At 37.1% G+C, this 22,476-nt stretch overlaps 1 pseudogene; it reads right to left on the reverse strand.

The window, feature by feature from the left end:
• Nucleotides 1-1,761: 1,761 nt before the first annotated feature.
• LOC127190920 (importin-5-like) lies at nucleotides 1,762-19,359 on the reverse strand (annotated as a pseudogene).
• Between the last annotated feature and the right edge of the window lie 3,117 nt (nucleotides 19,360-22,476).

The following is a 22,476-nucleotide window of genomic DNA, read 5'->3' on the forward strand; positions in this document are numbered from 1 at the left end:
AAGTATGTGTACAAAATAAAAAATTAAAAACAGTGATTGACAGATTCCCTGGACTGGTGTTAATGAGTGGTTTTGAGCTGCCTGACATGAGTTCCGGGAACCAATTCAGGCCTCCTGTCAAAGCAGCATGTAGTCTTAACTGAGGAGTCATCTTAGATCCCCATCACAGTGTCTTGGACATGTCACTATGCCCCTATCACATATAATTTGGAGGAAGTTTTAAAATCAGGTAATGTAAGTTCTTCAACTTACACTGGTTGAATGGTTGAGCTGGTTGAGCTGTGCAATGATAACAGTTTAAGGAGAACTGACCTCTCTGCAGCATTGGCAGTTTCAGGGATAATGTGTATCTATTTATTTTCCTAGCCTTATTTATATGGTCCAGTCGAGAAGTTTTACATATGTTTCATTAATATCAAATATTTTCCATGATAATATTATCATTTTAAATGTTGTTCTATATTATTCCATGTAACAATCGAACTTATTCTTGTATATAGCACCTTGTTGAATTTACTTATTTAATTTTTTCAAAAGTCTTTGATATATTCTATGTATCATATAACCTAAAAATAAAGATAGCTACATTAAAAAAAAAACAGTGATTGATAACTCACAATTAGAATGTGTTAATGGGCAATACAGCCAATTGTCATTATATTACAGAGAATTCTCCACACATAGACACCTATAAATTCAACTCACTTTGTCTTTGTTTCAAAGAGTACTAAATAAGACTGTGGTATAAACATTGGATTTGATGCGCAGGTCCTGAAAATGTGCTGTTTACTTAGTGCCAACAAATGTGAGAGATACTAGGGTTAGAAACAAAATTGATCCATTTGATGTCTCTACCATGAAAAATCTACAGAATGGGTACTAGAAATATGACTTAGTGGCTAATGTGCATTCCATATAAACATGAGAAAAAGGATTCAAATGTGAATAACTCATGTGAAACTCAGGTGCAAGAACAGAAATCTGTATTCTTAGTCCTTCTATCATGAAATGAGAGGATGTAAGGATTTCCACTGCTGAATGATGCTCACATTTCATGAACAGCACAAAGGGTATCCCAACTCAAAAGAAAGGAGAAGAGGGGAATGAAACTCGACATAATCATATGCCCTCTACACGTTTGCCCTGGTATGTACACAAGTACACACACACACACACACACACACACACACACACACACACACACACACACACACACACAATCTACAGAAGATAAAATACCAAATACTGATTTAAAATAGGTTAAGAGTAAAGCCCAAACATGACGTAGAGGACAAAGGAGCCTCAGAACTAGATGTATTGAAGCAAGCTTCATCCTAATTTACTTTTACACCTCAGCAACAAGTATATATGATAAACTAGTGCTGTGGACACCATCATCACAATAGGAATTGCATTCACATTAAAGAGGAATAAAATAAGATTGATGAGGAGAGAACCTTATGATTTGAAGTTCTTTCACAATGTAGTCTCTAGGAGAAAACATGATTCTTTTCCAGCAATTTGGTTGTTCCCACTTCCAATCAGTTGTACGGTTACATGAGAAAGAGTTTCTAGGAAGACTTCTTCCACAGCATCATGAAATGCTGTGACATCCAGTAACAGGTCTACAGGAGAATCGTTAGAGACTGAGTTCTTTCCTTTCTCGTCAGGTGCAGTTCTCTTTGTTACCGTACATACATAAGTAACAAAACGCACAGGCTAGCTCTGTAGGAAAAAGTATTGCTGTAGCAGCTGTGGTCATTATGTATGGTTCATAATGCCCAGCAGGCTCAGAGTGGCCATTCCAAACTCAGCGCTATAAGGATTTGGCCCATTTAGGAAAAGCAACAGAATCAAGCAGAAGCCAGAGGCAATGAACCTATTGCAGTAGTTACAGTAGATATAGCAGAAAATGGAGAACATCAGGCTAATGGGGAGCCACAAAGAATGTTCTCTATGAAAAAGTTGAACATGTGTGATAAATTCAGAGTTACTGTTTAAGATGAGTGCTTTGCAGTGTCCCAAGACTCATAATTAAGGTCTAAGGACAAGGAAAACTATGTCTGTTGAAATTTAAATGGGGTCTCAGGAGGTCCAGACTGACATCATACCCATTATGTAAATGAGAATGAGTTTGCTATTTGGCTCTTCCTGCTTGCAGATGATGGTACCCTTGGTCATCCCCATGGCTGGTATATGCTGGATATTAGGAGTCTTCTGTGTACTAGGCAAGCACTCTACACAGACTGAAAACTGGTGTGTGTTTGAGAGTATTAATGATAACCTTGCTAAAATAATCACAGAATACAAAGAAATTTTGGGTTGTATATGGACAAACAAATTATGGGGAATTGAGTTTATGTTTTACTTTTTTTCTTTAAAAGCTCATTTGAAATGCATCTCTCTCTCTCTCTCTCTCTCTCTCTCTCTCTCTCTCTCTCTCTCTCTCTCTCTCTCTCTCTCTCTCCCCCTGTAGGCTTTGACCTTTTTCAAATGTACTTCTTTTTGGGATTCTTTAATGGCTGTATTTCCCTTCCAACCCATCTATTCTATATAAAGAGGTTAATGGGAACAGAAGAAGACCTCTTTAGACTCAGTTCCTGGGAGTGATGACACTTTCAGCAGACCCATTAAACAGCAAGCCAGCAGTTCAACAACGGTGACTGTGATCACAGCAGCTGGAGTCTGGAGCACCAGCTGGAACGTCAGAGCAGAGCAGTAGATGGAAACCAGAGCCACAAAGCATTCTCTGGGGGGTTTGTTTCTAGAAGTGCCTCAAAGCATCAAAGCAGGGAGACAAAAAGTCAAATATTAGAAAGCGATAGCAAGACCAAAAGACCTGCCTCTTGTTTCGGGGCTCTTTGGGGCATATGTGTGTGTGTGTGTGTGTGTGTGTGTGTGTGTGTGTGTGTGTGTGTGTGAGTGTGTTTATGAGTGTGTGTATATGTATATATACACACACATATATATATACATATGCGTATATGTGTATATATGTATACCTACTAGCATTTTATCAGTGGCAAAGATCATGTCCCTGCATAAGACAGTTTCTCTTCTAGTAGATAAACACCACATGTTCTCCCACAAGTCTGTTTCCAGCGGACAGACGTCATACACACTCACATGAGTCTGTTTTAGATTCCACACTTAAGAACAAAACAAAAACATGTTTATATCCACTACCTCTCAATCTCTCTCTTTCTTTGTATGTGTGTGTGTGTGTGGTGTGTGAGTGTGTGTGTGTGTTTGTGTGTGTGTGCCATGATCATCTGTGGATGATTTGCAGGATTCTTTTCTCTCCTTCACAATATGGGAACTGTGAATTGAACCTAATTTGATTGTCAGTCTTAGTGATAAAGTCCTTTACTCAGTAGAACCAATCATCTTCCCCCAACTTTTAAATATAAAATATTCTTACACATCTGCCTTAGTTACCTTTCCATTGCTTTGCTAAAATTACATGACAGAGGCAACTTATTTAAGAAAACATTTAATTTTAGGCTCTCACTTTCAGATGCTTACATGACCATCATGGTGAGAATGATGGAGACAGTCATGTAGGCATTTTTCTGAGAGCTTATATCTTTATCTATAAGCACTAAGAAGAAAGAGAGAAACCTAACTGGAAATGACATGTTTTTTTGTGCAACCTCAAGCCCAGAACCAGTAACACACAACTTCCAACAAGGCCATACCTCCTAATCCTTCCCAAACTGTTCCACAAAAGGAGAAAGCATATTCAACCATAGACATATGGAGATATTTCACTCAAACTAATAAAATATTACTCTCTGGTCATTTTATATGTCAAACAATTAAATTACTCGCATTATTTGTACCACTTAAAGGTGTGTTCAGGCACACAGATGTGCACTACTATTTTCAAATTCTGGGCTCTGTAGTTTCTATAACATCAAAAGGAAAACATTGTTGTTCATAATATTCAGTTCTTCACCACTCCTGTGGTAACCTCCAGCTCCAGTTAACCAGACTTTTCTTTTCCTCCTCCGTAGATGTGTCCAGTTTGCTTAAAGCCAATGGAAGTAACACATCATGTCTTCTTTGTGAGCAATTTCCATCAGAAAAGTTCATGTTTTCAAGTCTATTTATGTTAATGGATGTGTGTATTGTGACTTCATTTCTATTAGTTATGGGACAGAGATTTCTTCTGTGTATTTTTGTTTCCACTTACTGGAAAGCTAGAATGGCAAACCTATGAACATCCATGGATGTTGCGGGCTAAATTACCTACTGTCTTAGCACAGCAAGTGCTCTTAATGGCTGAATCATATCCTCAGCACTTGTATAAGCTTTTGTATATTGCCATGCATGTTTTAATTTTTATTGAAAATACATGTAGCACTAGAATAATGATGTCACATAGTAAAGTTAATTAAAACTTTGAAGAATTACTGGGATGTGTTCAAAATTGACTCAAACTTTACATTATCAGAAGTTACATATCAGAATTTTGCCTCATCAAAGTGAACTGACATCTTTCCAGGTTTCTTTTTCCTTCCTTCCTTTCTTTTTTATGTTTTTCAAGACAGAGTCTCTCTGTGTAGCTGTGAGTGTCCTGGACTCACTTTGTGTAACAGGCTAGCCTGGAACTCACAGAGACCCACCTGCTTCTGCCTCCCTGAGTGTAAGCATTACAGAAATGTGCCATGACACCTGACTCTGCTGTCTTTATAGTAATTCCAAAGTAGACACAAGGACAACAAAGTGGTGATCTTCCTTTTCTAACAACAGTAAATATTTAGTATTTATGCATATGTATATATGGCATTGTAAACGTCTTTAAAATGTGACTAGTGTCTGCAGGAGATGCAAACAAGAGAAAAAGGTAAGAAGTGTCCTACCCAGTGTCCTGCCTGTGTGTGTGAATTTGTTATGTTTTCCTGGTCATTCTCATCTTCTCACACTGCAACTGCCTCTAATATAACAGTCCTTCAGTTTTAAAGATACAATCAAATTGTCTGTTTCCTGCTATGGCATTTATAACAGTTAACATGAGTATAAAAGACACACTCTGCTGTAATTATTATTTTTCTTTTAATTTAGATAGTAATTCATTGTAAGCCTGTGTGGCAGCATAGTTTCCTGGAAGAAAAAGCCTCTGTGGCATCTCTAGTCTTGCAGACCAAACATGTGTTCCTGTGTCTGATTTTCTGAAATTAACTATTATTACTGTACTTAGCCACTTGAGTTCATAGACATTTTATTTTTTTATTTTTTTTTACCAGAATATTTTTTTTCTTTTTTTTTTTTTATTAATTTATTCTTGTTACATCTCAATGTTTATCCCATCCCTTGTATCCTCCCATTCCTCCCTCCCCCCATTTTCCCATTATTGCCCTCCCCTATGACTGTTCTTGAGGGGGATTATGTCCCCCTATATATTCTCATAGGGTATCAAGTCTCTTCTTGGCTACTTGCTGTCCTTCCTCTGAGTGCCACCAGGTCTCCCCCTCCAGGCGACATGGTCAAATGTGAGGCACCAGAGTACGTGAGAAAGTTGTATCACAATCTCCACTCAACTGTGGAGAATATTCTGACCATTGGCTAGATCTGGGAAGGGGTTTAAAGTTTACCTCCTGTATTGTCCTTGGCTGGTGCCTTAGTTTGAGCGGGACCCCTGGGCCCAAATCTGCCTATCATATTGTTCTACTTGTAGATTTCTAGGACCCTCTGTATCCTTTTATTTTGCTGTTCTCCCATGCGTCTCTCATTTAGAGTCCCAATAGGATGCCTTCCCCTCTGTCCCAGTTTCCTGGTAAGTGAAGGCTTTCGTGGGACATGCCCCTTGGGCTAGTATGCAGATATAAGTGAGTATATACCATTTGATTCTTTCTGCTTCTGGGTTAACTCACTCATTATGATCATTTCTAGCTCAATCCATTTATCCACAAATTTCGGGAATTCCTTGTTTTTAATAGCTGAGTAGTATTCCATAGTGTATATGTACCACAGTTTCTTTATCCACTCTTCTACTGAGGGACACTTAGGCTGTTTCCATGTTCTAGCTATTATGAATAAGGCTGCTGTGCACATGGTTGAGCAAATTTTCTTGTTGTGTGCTGGAGCATCTTCTGGGTTTATTCCAAGGAGTGGAATAGCTGGGTCTTGAGGAAGCCCTATTCCCATTGTTCTGAGATAGCACCAGATAGATGTCCAAAGTGGCTGTACTAGTTTGCATTCCCACCAGCAATGAAGGAGTGTTCCTCTCTCCCCACATCCTCGCCAGCATGTGGTGTCGCTTGAATTTTTGATCTTAGCCATTCTGATGGGTGTAAGATGGAATCTCAGAGTTGTTTTGATTTGCATTTCCCTGATGACTAAGGAGGTTGAGCATTTCTTTAAGTGTTTCTCAGCCATTTGATACTCCTCTGTTGAGAATTCTCTGTTTAGTTCCAAGCCCCATTTCTCAATTCGGTTATTCGGTTTCGTGGTGTTTAATTTCTTGAGTTCTTTATATATTTTGGATATTAGACCTTTGTCAGATGTAGGGTTGGTGAAGATTTTTTCCCAGTCTGTAGGCTGTCGCTTTTTTCTTTTGACAGTGTCTCCTGCCTTACAGAAGCTTCTCAGCCTCATGAGGTCCCATTTATTAATGGTTGACATTAAGGCCTGGGCCGTTGGTGTTCTGTTCAGGAAGTTGTCTCCTGTGCCAATATGTTCCAGGCTCTTTCCCACTTTTTCTTCTAAGTGGCTTAGTGTCTCTGGTTTTATGTTAAGGTCTTTAATCCAATTGGATTTGAGTTTTGTGCAAGGTGACAAATATGGGTCCAGTTTCATTTTTTTACACATAGACCTCCAGTTAGACCAGCACCATTTGTTGAAGATGCTATCCTTTTTCCATTGAATGGATTTGGCTTCTTTGTCAAAAATCAAGTGACCATATGTGTGTGGATTCATATCTGGGTCTTCAATTCGATTCCACTGATCAACCAGCCTGTTGCTGTGCCAGTACCATGCTGTTTTAATTACTATTGCTTTATAGTGCAGTTTGAGATCAGGTATGGAGATTCCTCCGCAGCATCTTTTATTGTACAAGATTGTTTTAGCTATTCTGGGTTTTTTCTTTTTCCTTATGAAGTTCAGAATTGAACTTTCAATGTCTTTAAAAAATTGTGTAGGTATTTTGATAGGGATTGCATTCAATCTGTAGATTGCTTTTGGTAGGATGGCCATTTTTACTATGTTAATTCTCCCGATCCATGAGCAAGGAAGATCACGCCATCTTCTCAGGTCATCTTCAATCTCTTTCTTCAGAGTTTTGAAATTTTTTTCATACAAGTCTTTCACTTGCTTAGTTAGAGTAACTCCTAGATATTTTATATTGCTTGTGGCTAATGTGAAGGGTGTGGTTTTCCTAATTTCTTCCTCTGCAAGCTTGTCATTTGTGTATAGGAAGGCTACAGACTTTTTTGAGTTAATTTTGTATCCAGCCAATTTGCTGAAGGTGTTTATCAGCTTTAGGAGTTCTCTGGTGGAGTTTTGAGGGTCACTTATGTACACTATCATATCATCTGCAAAGAGGGATAATTTGACTTTCTCCTTTCCCATTTGGATACCCTTGATCTCCTTTTGTTGTCTTATTGCTCTGGCTAGAACTTCAAGTACTATATTGAAGAGATATGGAGAGAGTGGGCAGCCTTGCCTTGTTCCCGATTTGAGAGGAATTTCCTTGAATATCTCACCATTTACTTTGATTTTGGCTATTGGCTTGCTGTATATAGCCTTTATTATGTTGAGGAAAGTGCCTTGTATCCCCGATCTCTCTAAAACTTTAAACATGAATGAGTGTTGAATTTTATCAAATGCTTTCTCTGCATCCAAGGAGATGATCATGTGGTTTTTTATATTCAGTTTGTTTATATGGTGGATTACATTGATGGATTTCCGTATATTAAACCATCCCTGCATGCTGGAATGAAGCCTACTTGGTCATGATGAATGATATCTTTGATGTGCTCCTGTATTTGTTTTGCAAGTATTTTATTTAGTATTTTTGCATCTATGTTCATAAGAGAAATTGGTCTGAAATTCTCTTTCTTTGTTGAGTCTTTGTGAGGTTTAGGTATCAATGAGACTATGGCCTCATAGAATGAATTTGGTAATTTTCCATCCATTTCTATCTTTTGGAGTAGCTTGGAGAGTATCGGTATTAGCTCGCCCTTAAAGGTCTGGTAGAATTCTGCACTCATAGACATTTTATTAGATACTCAAATGTCAAGTTTGTTCTGAATTCTCCTTTGTGACTCATTGCTCAGGACAGACCACATGTGAAGTAAGAATTAATGCATGAATAAATAACACAGTGCATACCTAAAGAAACCAGCCAATGTAGTCTGCATTATAGTTTGGCTTGTGTCTTTGTAGTTGATAATGTGAATAATACAATAATACAGCGCAGCATATTATTTCTCTCAATACTTCAGACTCACCTCTTTACACAGCACAAGCACAATAAATGCCAAGCCTGAAATGTAACTCCACAATATAATTCCTTCTCCTGTGGTAAGTTATAGTTACCAGATATTGTTGACTAAAGGTTATTTAATGGTGAAGCATTTTGTGATACTGGAAATAATGCCAAGTAGGCTTTTCGATAACATGGCAATTTTCTGTGAAAGGAAAAATTAGAATCAGTATGTTTTTTGATTCTTCAAGTTAGAAAATACTACGATTATTTTTCTTCCAGTGTACTTGATAGTCATTAAATACTTGCTCTAGTGTACATAATAGTCTATTAAATAATCCCTGCACAACCATGGCCAGTGTTCCTATTGTATTTCTCACACAGGTCTGTAGTTACTATACTTGCTTGTGAATTTACTCCCATCATTAACTGGGATTCCTTGAGAACCATCATGAAACACTGAATACTCTAGATTCATTTCCCATAATCAGTGCTCTATGAATGTGTATGGAATGTATAATCTAATGGAGATGTTGAAATGATATAGTTTCATATCAAGTTCCTCAAGGGCTTTATAGAGAAACTTCTGCATTCGTATTCTTGATGAAATTCTCACATGCAATGATTAGCTACACAAGTAAATAAATAAATTATGTAATTAATAGCTCTAATTTGTATTGCAAAAATAGTATTTCTACAAAAAACCATATCTCTAACCTGCCTATATTGTTTAATTTCTCTTGGAGGTTTCCACTCAAGTTTCCTTGTCAAATTTCTTTATGAAATATTTAATTATTTTGTTATTTTGTGTTTATACATCTCCCCTAAAGCTTCTGTGTGCATGCATACGTGTGTGTGTGTGTTTGTGTGTGTGTGTATGTGTGTAGGTCAAAAGGCAACTTGCATTAGGATATCTTCTCTTTAAATGTAGGAAACATACAGATCAAACTCCAGAAGGACCCTGCCACCCCACAATTTAATTCTAAGAGGTTCCTGAGCAAAGATTACAAATGTAAAAACAGCAGCAGCACATGGTTCCCCTGGTGATGTCCCTTATCTCATACAGAAGTGTCTATATAAATTGTGAGTGTGCATTGCTCATAAGTGTGCACAGGTACACACATATGTGTTGGTGAGTATGCACATGAGGGTCCCAGATAAAGCTAGGTGTCATCTGTCATGTGTGAGGTGGTAGGATTTCTCATTGAATCTGAAACATGCTACTCTATATAAACTCTGTAGCCAGCAAGCCCCAGAAATTAATTCATCTCCCTCTTTACAGTTATTAGATTTAAGCATGGACCTTTACATACACAGATACAGCTGCATTTCTATCATTATCATCATCATAATTATCATCACCACCATCATCATCATCATATTCATCATCATCATCATCATCATCATCATCATCATCATCATTATTATTATTATTGGGTTCTGGGGAGTGAACTCAGGTACTTTCATGTTTATGGCCAGCAATTTACTGACTGAGTTATCTCCCCAGCCCTAGTCTTTCTCATAACTTCATATCATGCAGATGTTATTGCTGGTATTCACAAATGAAACAAACATACGCACACAGGCAATGCACATATACACATCTGCACACACATGCCAAATGCTTTCTCTCTCTCTCTCACTCTCTGCGTGTGTGTGTGTGTGTGTGTGTGTGTGTTGCTTATAATATAATATGGTGTGTGTGTATCGGAACCAGTTTCCTTTTGAGAGGTAGCTTCTTCCACCAACTTGCAGGTCTAGAAGAAATAGCTCCTCATTTCACACTTGAGTACTTCATCAGTTTATGCTAGACCTTACACGGGATAAAGAGAAACTAGGATTTATGTGGCTTGAGTTTTCATTGACATCAGTGCCCTATAATGGTATCATTTTACATAGGGAATTTCTAACAAATGTTGAATCTTGCATAAAATTCTTTTTGACTACACATGCCTCTATGGCACATACATCCCACCCTTCATGGGGTATACATTTCACCCACTGGACCTTTCTGAACCTATTGTCATTTATATATACCATGTGTTTTGAATTTTATGTTTGGTTAGTGATATTATAATCTATTTCTCTTATTTGGGTTTCAAACTCTTGCCCACTGTGATATTTTAATTTTGAAGAAAAATAACAATTAATGTTGCCCCTTTTAATAAAGTTACTGGGCATGAATATAAATTGACAGATATAATTACCTCAGTCAAGCATACACTGTATCCATTGAATGGATGATTTTGGCACAAGAATCATGATCACATGCCTTTGTAAATTCCCTGAGTTCAACCACTCTCCTGAATGATATATTCATAGAATACTTGTCTGAGAAAAGACAATATGCTTGGGGTTGAGACATTAAAAAAATTCATATCACCATTTTAATAATATTCTATGTAAAAAAAAAAACCCTCTTCATGATGGTTCAGTGAACACTTTACCCAGGAACATTAGGTAAATTCAAATTAAGACAGTCATTTAGAACAGTAGAGTAAATATGTATGTACTGTGCTTGCCTTTTAAGCATGAGGATATGAGTTCACTGCTCTGAACTACACAAAACGCTGGCTGTGTTTGCAGCTTTGGTGAGATGGTAACAGAAAAGTTTTCAGCTTATTAACTAGTGAGTCTAGCTTATGTGAAGATCTCAGGAATGATACTCTCTTAAAGGAAGTAAGCAATGTTTCTAAAGGTGATAACAGGCCAGGTAGTGGTGGCACATGCCTTTAATCTCAGCACTTAGGAAGCAAAGGCAGGTAGATCGCTGTGAGTTCGAGGCAGCCTGGTCTACAAAGTGATTCCAGGACAGCCAAGGGGCTACACAAAGAAACCCTGTCTCAAAAAACAAAACAAAACAAAAAAAACAATAAACAAAAAACAACAACAACAAAGATGATAACAAAGATTGTATTCTTCTAACACAATAACGGACAAACATGTGCAAAACAGAATCCCATTCACTCTGCCTTTATTTATTGGTTCTTAGTAAAACATAGATCATTTATTTTGAAACTTGTACATTAAAATTGAAGAACAGTCTACAGAAGCAATTTTGATAATGCAAATGAATACTGAACATGCTCATAATTTATAATGAAAGGGACAGATGCAAAGTCTGAGCAAAGGACTCACAATGCCTTAGACATTCCTCCAATGCTACTTTTCAAGCACAAGCAAAATTTATTAGAATACTGTCATTTGTGTTTATAAAATATTGGCTCATTTAAAACAAGTTGCTATTGGAAAAAGTGTGAAGGACCAAGTACTCAGGAACTAATGTACACTTGAAATCAAATTGTTTCTAAAAGCCTTATATCCTTAACCACAATAGGAATGGAATAACTGAACTTATATTTCAAATATCCCATAAAAAAAGAGAAATACCTAAAAAGAATAGATACCAAATCCCTACGAAATATAGAACAAACAGAAATGTCTTTCTGTTTTTGTCATGTGTATCTTTGTTGATGTCTATCTGTGTACATACATATCTTTATTTAGAGACTAGAAGGCAGATATAGGAAAAGTACTTGAAAATTGGGACACAGTCATTTCAACACATCTTAATATCTCAAAGCTGTCATTGAAAATAAAAACATTTGAGACTTACTTTGAAAGTAACAGCCATTTATCATGCAGAAAATATTTACAAAATGAAGAGTTTATTAACGGTTAAAAAATAATGGACACAACAGATGAAAGAGAATAAATATTTTTTTCATTTATGAATTAGGCCAAACACCTTATTGGAGAAAGAGAAATAAAATCTGACACATAAATATAATTAGTGTGTATTTCCTTAAATATTAAAAACTGAAATACTGGGGTGGGAGAAATGGCTCAGAGGTTAAGAGCACTGTCTATTCTTCCAAATGTCCTGACTTCAATTCTAGCAACAACACGGTGGCTCACAACCATCTATAATAAGATCAGTTACCCTCTTCTGGTGTGCAGGTGTACATACATGCAAAATATTGTAGACATAATAATGAACAAATTTTTTTAAAATAATAGAAAATAAAAATAAAATTAAAAACTGAAATATATTCAAATTAGTGTAGTCCTAAAATGTCCTCAAAGTAAGCCCTTTTCAATTACAGAAGTCATTAAAGAGTCACTGTTATTTTTAATAAAATCATAATCATTTGATTTTACCAATAATGACTTTGGAGGCAGATACTCGAGTGAAAACCTCCTAGCTCAGAGAAGCAGAGAAAGCACCCAGCTGACTTTCCTCCTCAGCCACCTTACCTAAAAAAGAAAATCTCCTTCCTCATGCCAACTCAAAAGACAAAGCAACAACAACAACAACAAACATCTTAACCTAAGTGTCCTGCTTTGTACTTCCTGTGTGTTTCTCTATATGTCCTTCTGATTTCCTCTTACTCTCTCTTTTTTCCTGTGCTGACTTCTTTTTCTTTTAATTTTTGTATTAATTTATTCTTGTTACATCTCAATGGTTATCTTATCCCTTGTATCCTCCCATTATTCTCTCCCTCCCATTTTCTCCTTATTTCCCTCCCCTATGACTGTTCCTGAGGGGGATTACCTCTCCCTATTTATGCTCATAGGGTATCAAGTCTCTTCTTGGTAACCTGCTGTCCTTCCTCTAAGTTCCACCAGGTCTACCCCACCAGGGAACATGGTGAAATATGAGGCACCAGAGTACATGTGAAAGTCATACCCCACTCTCCACTTAACTGTGAAGAATGTTCTGCTCATTGGCTAGATCTGGGTAGGGGTTTAAAGTTTACCGCCTGTATTGTCCTTGGCTGGTGCCTTAGTTTGAGCGGGACCCATGGGCCCTTTAAGTCTTTCTGCTTCTTGGTTAACTCACTCATTATGATCATTTCTAGCTCAATCCATCAGAAGAGAAAAGGAAGACATAACAACAGACACTGAAGAAATACAAAGAATCATAAGACCCTACTTTGAAGGCATATATACCACAAAATTTGAAAATCTAAGGGAAATGGAAGATTTTCTTGAACAATTTCACTTGCCAAAGTTGAGTGAAGAACAGATAAACAAGCTAAATAGACCCATTTCCCCTACAGAAATAGAAGCAATCATTGATAGTCTCCCAACCAAAAAAAAGCCCAGGACCAGATGGTTTCAGTGCAGAATTCTACCAGACCTTCAAGGGCGAGCTAATACGGAAACTATTCAAGCTACTCCAAAAGATAGAAATGGATGGAAGATTACCAAATACATTCTATGAGGCCATATTCTCATTGATACCTAAACCTCACAAAGACTCAACAAAAAAAAAAGAGAATTTCAGACCATTTTCGCTTAGGAACATAGATGCAAAAATACTAAATAAAATACTTGCAAAATGAATGCAAGAATGCATCAAAGATATCATTCATCATCACAAAGTAGGCTTCATTCCAGGCATGCAGGGATGGTTTAATATATGGAAATCCATCAATGTAATCCACCATATAAACAAACTGAAAATAAAAAAACCACATGATCATCTCTTTAGATGCAGAGAAAGCATTTGATAAAATCCAACACCCATTCATGTTTAAAGTTTTAGAGAGATAAGAGATGCAAGGCACTTTCCTCAACATAATAATGGTTATATACAGCAAGCCAATAGCCAAAATCAAAGTAAATGGTGAGATGCTCAAGGAAATTCCTCTAAAATCGGGAACAAGGCAGGCTGCCCACTCTCTCCATATGTCTTCAATATAGTACTTGAAGTTCTAGCCAGAGCAATAAGACAGCAAAAGGAGATCAACGGTATCCAAATGGGAGACCAGGAAGTCAAACTATCCCTATTTGCAGATGATATGATAGTGTACATAAGTGACCCTCATAATTCCACCAGAGAACTCCTACAGCTGATAAACATCTTCGGCGATTTGGCTGGATACAAAATTAACTCAAAAAAGTCTGTAGCCTTCCTATACACAAATGATAAGCATGCAGAGGAAGAAAATTTGAAAACTACACACTTCACATTAGCCACAAGCAATATAAAATATCTAGGAGTTACTCTAACTAAGCAAGTGAAGGACTTGTTTGAAAAAAATTTCAAAACTCTGAAGAAAGAGATTGAAGATGACATGAGAAGATGGAATGATCTTCCTTGCTCATGGATCAGGAGAATTAACATAGTAAAAATGGCCATCCTACCAAAAGCAATCTACAGATTCAATGCAATCCCTATCAAAATAACTACACAATTTTTTAAAGACATTGAAAGTTCAATTCTGAACTTCATATGGGAAAACAAAAAACCCAGAATAGCTAAAACAATCTTGTACAATAAAAGGTGCTCCGGAGGAATCTCCATACCTGATCTCAAACTGTACTATAAAGCAATAGTAATTAAAACAGCATGGTACTGGCACAGCAACAGGCTGGTTGATCAGTGGAATCAAATCAAAGACCCAGATATGAATCTACACACATATGGTCACTTGATTTATGACAAAGAAGCCAAATCTATTCAATGGAAAAAGGATAGCATCTTAAACAAATGGTGCTGGTCTAACTGGAGGTCTATGTGTAAAAAAATGCAACTGGACCCATATATGTCACCTTGCACAAAACTCAAATACAAGTGGATTAAAGATCTCAACATAAAACCAGAGACACTAACTCACTTAGAAGAAAAAATGGGGAAGAGCCTGGAACATATTGGCACAGGAGACAACTTCCTGAACAGAACACCAACGGCCCAGGCCTTAATGTCAACCATTAATAAATGAGACCTCATGAGGCTGAGAAGCTTCTGTAAGGCAGGAGACACTGTCAAGAGAAGAAAGCGACAACCTACACACAGGCGAAAAGATCTTTACCAACCCTACATCTGACAAAGATCTAATATCCAAAATATATAGAGAACTCAAAAAAATATTTTAAATTTAACATAGTAAAACTATATACACATAGAGGGGATGTTTAACAGCCATTATAAAAGAACTTTCAACTGCTCCATTTAACTGGTTGAGCATAATTATAAATAGGCACTGTGAAGGCATTCTATCTGAATCTTGTAAAGCTATGCTTTAACTCAATCACTGTAATAGACCTTAGGCAATACAGAAGGCAAGGAAATTTGAGGCTGTAAAGTGCCCATTGATTAAAACAGCTCATTTATGGCTCTTAAATTAGTTAATATTTTCCATTTTATATATGATTTTTAATGACAGTTACAGGAGATTTCCAAGTACTGGTAGATTCTTCAATGAATATTTATCTGCTCCTTTACCACCTTCCTAGTACCTGTAATTTTTCTGATGTCAACAGCCATTGTTCCATGCGCAGGTTTGTCAGTTAACCTTAACATCCTTTTTTTCTCTTTTTGGTTTTTAAGACAGAGTTTCTCTCTGTGCTTTGGCTATCCTGGACTTACTTTGGAAACTAGGCTGGCTTCAAACTCACAGAGATCCATCTGCCTCTGCCTCTGCCTCTGCCTCTGCCTCTGCCTCCCAGAGTGCTGACATTACAGGTGTATACCACCATGCCTGGCTGTCAATTAACCATTTTAAACGTGGCACAGTTGGTACCTTTGGAAGACAAACGAGTTTTGAGTTCTCTTTATGTGTAGGCTGAATGGTCTATGGCTGGTCTCAATAATACCTTTTTTATATTTTCTCAGAGAATTCTTTATTACTTGGTTTCTTTCTGAGATTGGAGGAATTTTAATCTGCATTTTCAATTGGTGCAAAAATCATGTTCCTATAAATTCATAGCTATATTAGTGACATATGATTTTAATTTTCCTATTTGTCCTTCTGGCCCTATATGCTTGACATATCTTGCTCTTCATTGTACCTTAGATAAACTTCTATTCCTTAAAAAATGATTATTTCCCACTTAAAGAAGACAATCTTAATGCCAAGATTTTGTTGAAATTATGATTACATCGTTCCTGTGTCTACTAAATCTCCTATCTCAATGCCATTTATTTGTATTTATAGGTTTGTCCTCTCAGTTATGGTAGTTTGCCAAAATACTTATTTTCACATCTCTTCAAAAACATTTATGCTAAATTTTATCTCCTGAAGTTGTTATGTCCTTGATTACACCCAGAGCTGTGTTGTTTTTAACAACAGTCATTACCCATTTTAAATTTTTCTCTATTTCTCAGAAACTGACTGTATATAAATTAGTTGAATTTGATATCATGGCCTGGAAGTTGCCCCTTCCCCCACGACATTTCCTGATGGCAAAGAGTTACCTTGCATATTCATTGTTAATCTGTATTTATTTGTCCAGTGCCAGCCTTTGCCGCAACTTCTGTATACTCCAGAAGCCTGGGCCATTCTTTTTGTATTCTCTTGAAAAGGCATGGTTTCTAGGAATGCCTTGCCTAAAATCCATTTTCCAAAGACTTTATGTACCACTATTAAAACATCTGACATTTGGATTTTTAAAAATAATTTATTAAATATTTTACATATGATTTATATCATTACACTTATTTACAATAAACTACCTACAACAAGAAGAACCATGAAACAATCAGGAAATATGTGTGTATGTATATATATACATAGATATATATCTGAATGTAAATCAATACTTATCATATCTCACCATTATCAACCTAAAACATCTACCTAGACTTTAAAACATCTTAACACCTAAACAACTAAGGCTAATTGCAAAACTAAACTACTGAATATTGAGTGTAAAATATCTGACACTTCAGTCAGTATATAAATATCATTATCAATTTCGTTGTGCAGTGACGCCTCAAGATGTTCATCATAGACTTCATCTTCTCCTTCACTTTTTGCAGCTCTTGGTTTTTGAAATGCTCCTCAAGATTACCGTTCAGTTTCTCACCCAGCTCCTCGAAGTGCTCATTGTTAAGGCACTCATCTCCCATTACCTCAGTGCACTTTGCAAAGGAATACATTATCTCCAAGAGGACATCTACATCAGGCTACATGCCAATAGCCTTGATGAGAGCATCACACATGAAATGCCACATCTGTGTACGGTACTTGTGATCCCAGACTCTCACACACTCCAGCAGAAGAGGCACATACTCTGCAGCCACCACTCAGACTCTGTCATAGAAATAAATATTTGGCAGATGCACCATCAGTTTGACAACCTCTTCAGTGTATTCCACAAAACCTTCCTTTAATTCTTTTAGCACAGCAAACTGACATCTGTCAATAAGTTGACTTCTCTTCCAGTCCTGCAGTTTTAATACCAAAATGTTGCTGATCTCTGAGGTTCCTAATTTCCCAACTATCATCATCATTCATATTATCCATGCCCTAGGTGTCTAGAAAGACTACTTCAGGCTTAATGGAGGTAGTTTTTATCACTGGCCCCATAACCACTTCAAGGTACTGCTGGAATTGCTTCCCAAAGATCTTATGTATTCAGGCCCATGCTGAGATCATGTAAGAAACTGGAGGTTTATCATATTCCATATCATTGAAGTCTGTCTGGCTCTTCAAAAGTAGCTGCATCATGTGTGATGCATCCTGCTTGAATTTTTTTCTTGCCAACTGCCAGACCAGTGATGTTTATGCACTGGACAGTCTCCACCCTCAGCAGCCTCACCTCCTTCTGGATTGCCTTCTCAACAATGTGCTTCAGCAATGGCATGAACAAGTCATAGTAGGAGACAAACTTCTCTTCTGCAATATCTGCATCTGATGCAAAAGATGTCACAGCTTGTTCCAAAACTGACTTGGTGCCTTTCTGAATCAGCTCCTGGAGCTTGAGTACCATATTTGAATGCAGATTCTTTGCCAGGTTGTCCATGTATGGAATAAGCAATGACTTGGGGCAGTCTTCAGTGAAGTTAATGAGAGGGACTGCTGTGTGGTCCTGCATCCTTTGGCTACCTTGGTCTTCCAGGGTTTGACCCAAACGTGCAATCACCTTACCATGAAAGTTCTTTTGAAACCAGGTTGAAAATCTGTAGCCATCTGACACACAGTGCTTCATGTTGCGTACTGGACTTTTGGATTAAGATCCTGGAGGAAAAGGAAGACAAAATTAACCATTTTATTTAGAATTTCTTCCATCTGCTGGAGGCATCCTTCACAAGTGGCATATTAAGTCATCAATCCAGCATGCTGGAACTTCCAAACAGGGTTCTGAAGCACTGGCATAATGCATTCACAATCACTTCGAGGACAAGCTGTTGCTGCATATTATGGAGGTTACTGTCTCCATAGAACTTTAGACATACATGTAGAGTTGCTTCTAAGTGAGGGTGCAAATATTGTGGAACAGTATCAGCAATCACAACAAGGAATTTTTTAGGACAGAATCATCATTCTAGTAGCATGAGTCATTGACAGCCTGGAAGAATAAAGTTAGTAAGTCGGCAAAGTGTTTAAACAGAGCAGTGTTGTGATCATTAACAATTATTAAGGCGCCTGTAGCTCTGGCAGACAGTGTTCTGATGGAAGGATGTTCTTGGACTTGCATACACTGAACTTACAACCATTTGATGAAGTCCAAGTGGTGTTCTTTTGGCTCCCAAAAATTCCAAGAAAGTTCAAGAATTTTTGAAGAGCAGCTTCCTGGAGTCCCATGTTCTGTGACCTTACTGAATCAAAGAGGAACTTCAAACCTTCAGGATGTTGTCATCCTCATTTATTAAATTCCCTGCCAATTCTGCAGTAATGTTTTTTCTTCATGCTAGATTGTGTTCCTCTCTGAATAACCACTAGCAGTTTGTTCTTGATGGCATTCTGGACATCTGATGGAAGAGCTGGGAAGACTTCCTCAAATGCAGAGGACAAAAGACATCTTAGGAGAACAGCCACCATTTGTCTAGCCTCCTCAGCAGATGTCATGTTTCTGATGACATGTAAGAGGAATGTGATCTTGGACTGCCATGGGATATTCTCCCAGGTTTCCTCCACCTGTTTACAGACAATATTGTTGGTGCTGAACACATTTCCCAGGATCTGCTAGTAGTGTTGCTGCTCCTCGGTGGCCACCATCATTGTGCTAGGTGTGAGAGAGAGGAGAGAGCTCTGAGGCATACTGGCATACCAGCAGGAGGCTTGGGGCTTGAATGACGATTTTTTAAAAGCCAAAGATTAATTAATATTTGTCTAACTTCCGAATCTGATACTATTGTATTTAAAGTTGAATTTAATCTTTGCAAAAAATCAGTGAAAACTTCCTTTAGTCCTTGTATAATTTTGGTTAATGACACAAGCCTCTTTCATGGTTCTTCAACCTTGTCCCAAGATTTTAAAGCTCCTCAACTACATGCACCAACGTGCAATCAACAAATGCAATTTGCCTTTGTAACACAGTATATTGAATTTAATCTAGCAACTGGTCTTGGGAAATATCAATAACCCTAGCCCTATTTCATTGTTCTATAGCTTTCATTTCCCATTCCACCATGTTCACTATTGTAACTGGTGACCAGTTTCCAATATTGCTGTTACCAAATCTTTCCAGTTTTGGAGGATATTTCTGTTATTAATTGCCCACGAATTTATTATCTGCTTTACATAGAATGAAAGCATAACCTATGAAATAATCATATTCTTAAATCTCCTAATTTAATGTCTTCCAAACTTTGGGGGTGACTATCATCTCTTGGTAGGCCTTGAATGATAACTGAATTAACCAAGGTTTGTTTTCTAAAAACTTTGGAGCAACCCTCTTAAATTTCATCATGTAGTGGCATGGTAGGTTCTTATCTAAATTCCTCTGTCTGTTTCTGAGTATTTTTTCTTATTTTCATTTATAAATTTTTAAAGGTATCTATCTTATTAATCAACATTTCATATTTCATACAATTATCAAATCATTTTTCATATTTTGCAAAATATCAACTATGATCATTAAGGATAAAATATGAATTACCAGGCTGAGAGTAATTATAAGTATCATGTCAAACTCAGTTAAGTAATTTAATTCTTTTTATTTTCTACTTCTCTTTTCAAGCAATCTAATATAGTGTACTATACCATGTTCTTACACCCTGTATTATGATATTTCTCATCCTTTATGTGGAAAAGATTTTTCTTTTTATAATTACTTAACTCTCTCTTTGAGTACTTCTCAGATGTCATAACAAATCTGATGGGTTCTCAATTTGCCTTAAATTGGTTTGATTTTCTTTCCATGTTGTTCTACCATGCATTGGAGTGTCTAATGTGCTTTTTTATCTCAATCCTTCAATTTTAACAATAGACTCAGGATCCAGATGCTAGGGTGAAGCCTGCCAGCTCACTGAGGAAGAGAAAGGGCCCAGATCACCTTCCTCCTCAGTCAATATGCCAGAGGAATCACCCTCTCTCACTTTGCCTTAAACAAACCTTTCGACTGAATGTCGCTCCATTCTACTTCCTGTATGTTTCTGTCCTGATCCACCAGACTTTCTCTTCAATTCTATGTCTTTTCTTAACAATCATATGTTCACTTCTTGTCAACTGGTTGCTTGACCCACCTCTTTACCTATGGTTGATTTTATTTATTTAATATTGTTTCCAATATTCAAGCACAAAGTTTTGGTTAATGGTATGTACTAAAGCTAAGCCACACTACAACTAAAAATAGGGTTTTCCAGGAAATAACATAATCTTAGGGTTCATAGTATGGTCAAATATTCTGCAACAAGTTGAAATATCTAAAAGTATACGAAAATTACAAGTTTGGGACAAATACTAACAACTGGAATTTGATTTTAAGAGTTGTGTCAGTCAAATCACAAACATTTTTTAAAGAAACGGATGTTATACAGTGAAGAAAACTCTTGCAAATATGGAGAAAAATGCAAATCAGAAAAATATTTCTTAGGGTTAGAACAGATAGCAATTGACCATTTTCTTTATTTTATTTTATTTTGAATTTTTTCACGTTAGGTCCGATTATAGTCCCCACTCTTGAGCCTCCTAATCCTACACTCCCACCTTCATGAACTCTCCCTTCCTCACCTAGTCCTCAAATGTGAAGCCCTCCTCACATAACATCTGACCTCAGCCTATCAAGTCTCATCTGTACCCTGTATCTTCTTCTGCGGACTCGCAAGGCCACCTTCAAGGGGGAAGTGATCAGTTTGGGTGGGGGGCAGATTCCATGTCAAAAGTTGTCCCTATTCCCTATATTGTGGGGCCCACAAGGAGACTGTGCTGCCTATCTACCACATCTGAGCAGAGGGTCTAGGTCGACATCATACATGGTCCTTGGTTGGAATATCAGCCTGTGTAGTGTCATGTGGCTATCCTGTATTATGTGACTAATATCTGCTTATGGGTAATTATATACCACACTTGTTTTCCTGGGTCTATGTTACCTCATTCAGGATGATCTTTTCTAGTTCCATCCATTTGCATGCAATTTTCATTTTTTTTGTTTTGTTTTTAATACCTGAGTAGTATTACATGTGTAAATGTACCACAGTTTCTTTAGCCTTTCTTCTGTTGAGGGATATCTAGGTTGTTTCCAGATTCTTACTATTATGAATAAGGACATCATTCAGGGGTATGTCCATGAGAGCTTTAGCTGAGTTTGATGTAGATCTATTTCCAATTTTCTGAGAAAGGACCAGATTAATTTCCAAAGTGGTTGTAAAAATTTGTATTCCCATCAGCAATGGAGGTGTGTTCCCCCTTTTCCATATCCTTAACAGCATGTGCTGTCCCTCGATTTTTTTTATCTTAACCATTCTGACATTTGTAACATAGAATCTCACAGTCATTTTAATTTTCATTTCCCTTGTGATTAGGGATGTTGGGCATTTCCTTATGTGTTCCTTGGCCATTCAGTATTTCTCCTTTGAAAATTCTCTTTAGTCCTGTACCCAATTTTTAATTGGATTATTTGGTTTGGTAGTGTTTAATGTCTTGATTTCCTTATTAATTTTTTATATTAGCCTTGATATGTAAGGTGTGTGAAGGATGTTATTTTGTTTGGCTGCAATTGTCCTTTACTTTACATAAACTTTTCAGTTTCATGAGGTCTCATTTATTGATTATTGATCTTAGAGTCTGAGCTACTGGTGTTCTATTCACGAAGCTTTCACCTATGCAAATGAGATCAGGACTCTTGCATTTTTCTTCTAACAAATTAAGTTT

This window comes from Acomys russatus, chromosome 6 (genome assembly GCF_903995435.1).
Source record: "Acomys russatus chromosome 6, mAcoRus1.1, whole genome shotgun sequence".
In the NCBI taxonomy this organism is placed as follows: domain Eukaryota; kingdom Metazoa; phylum Chordata; class Mammalia; order Rodentia; family Muridae; genus Acomys; species Acomys russatus.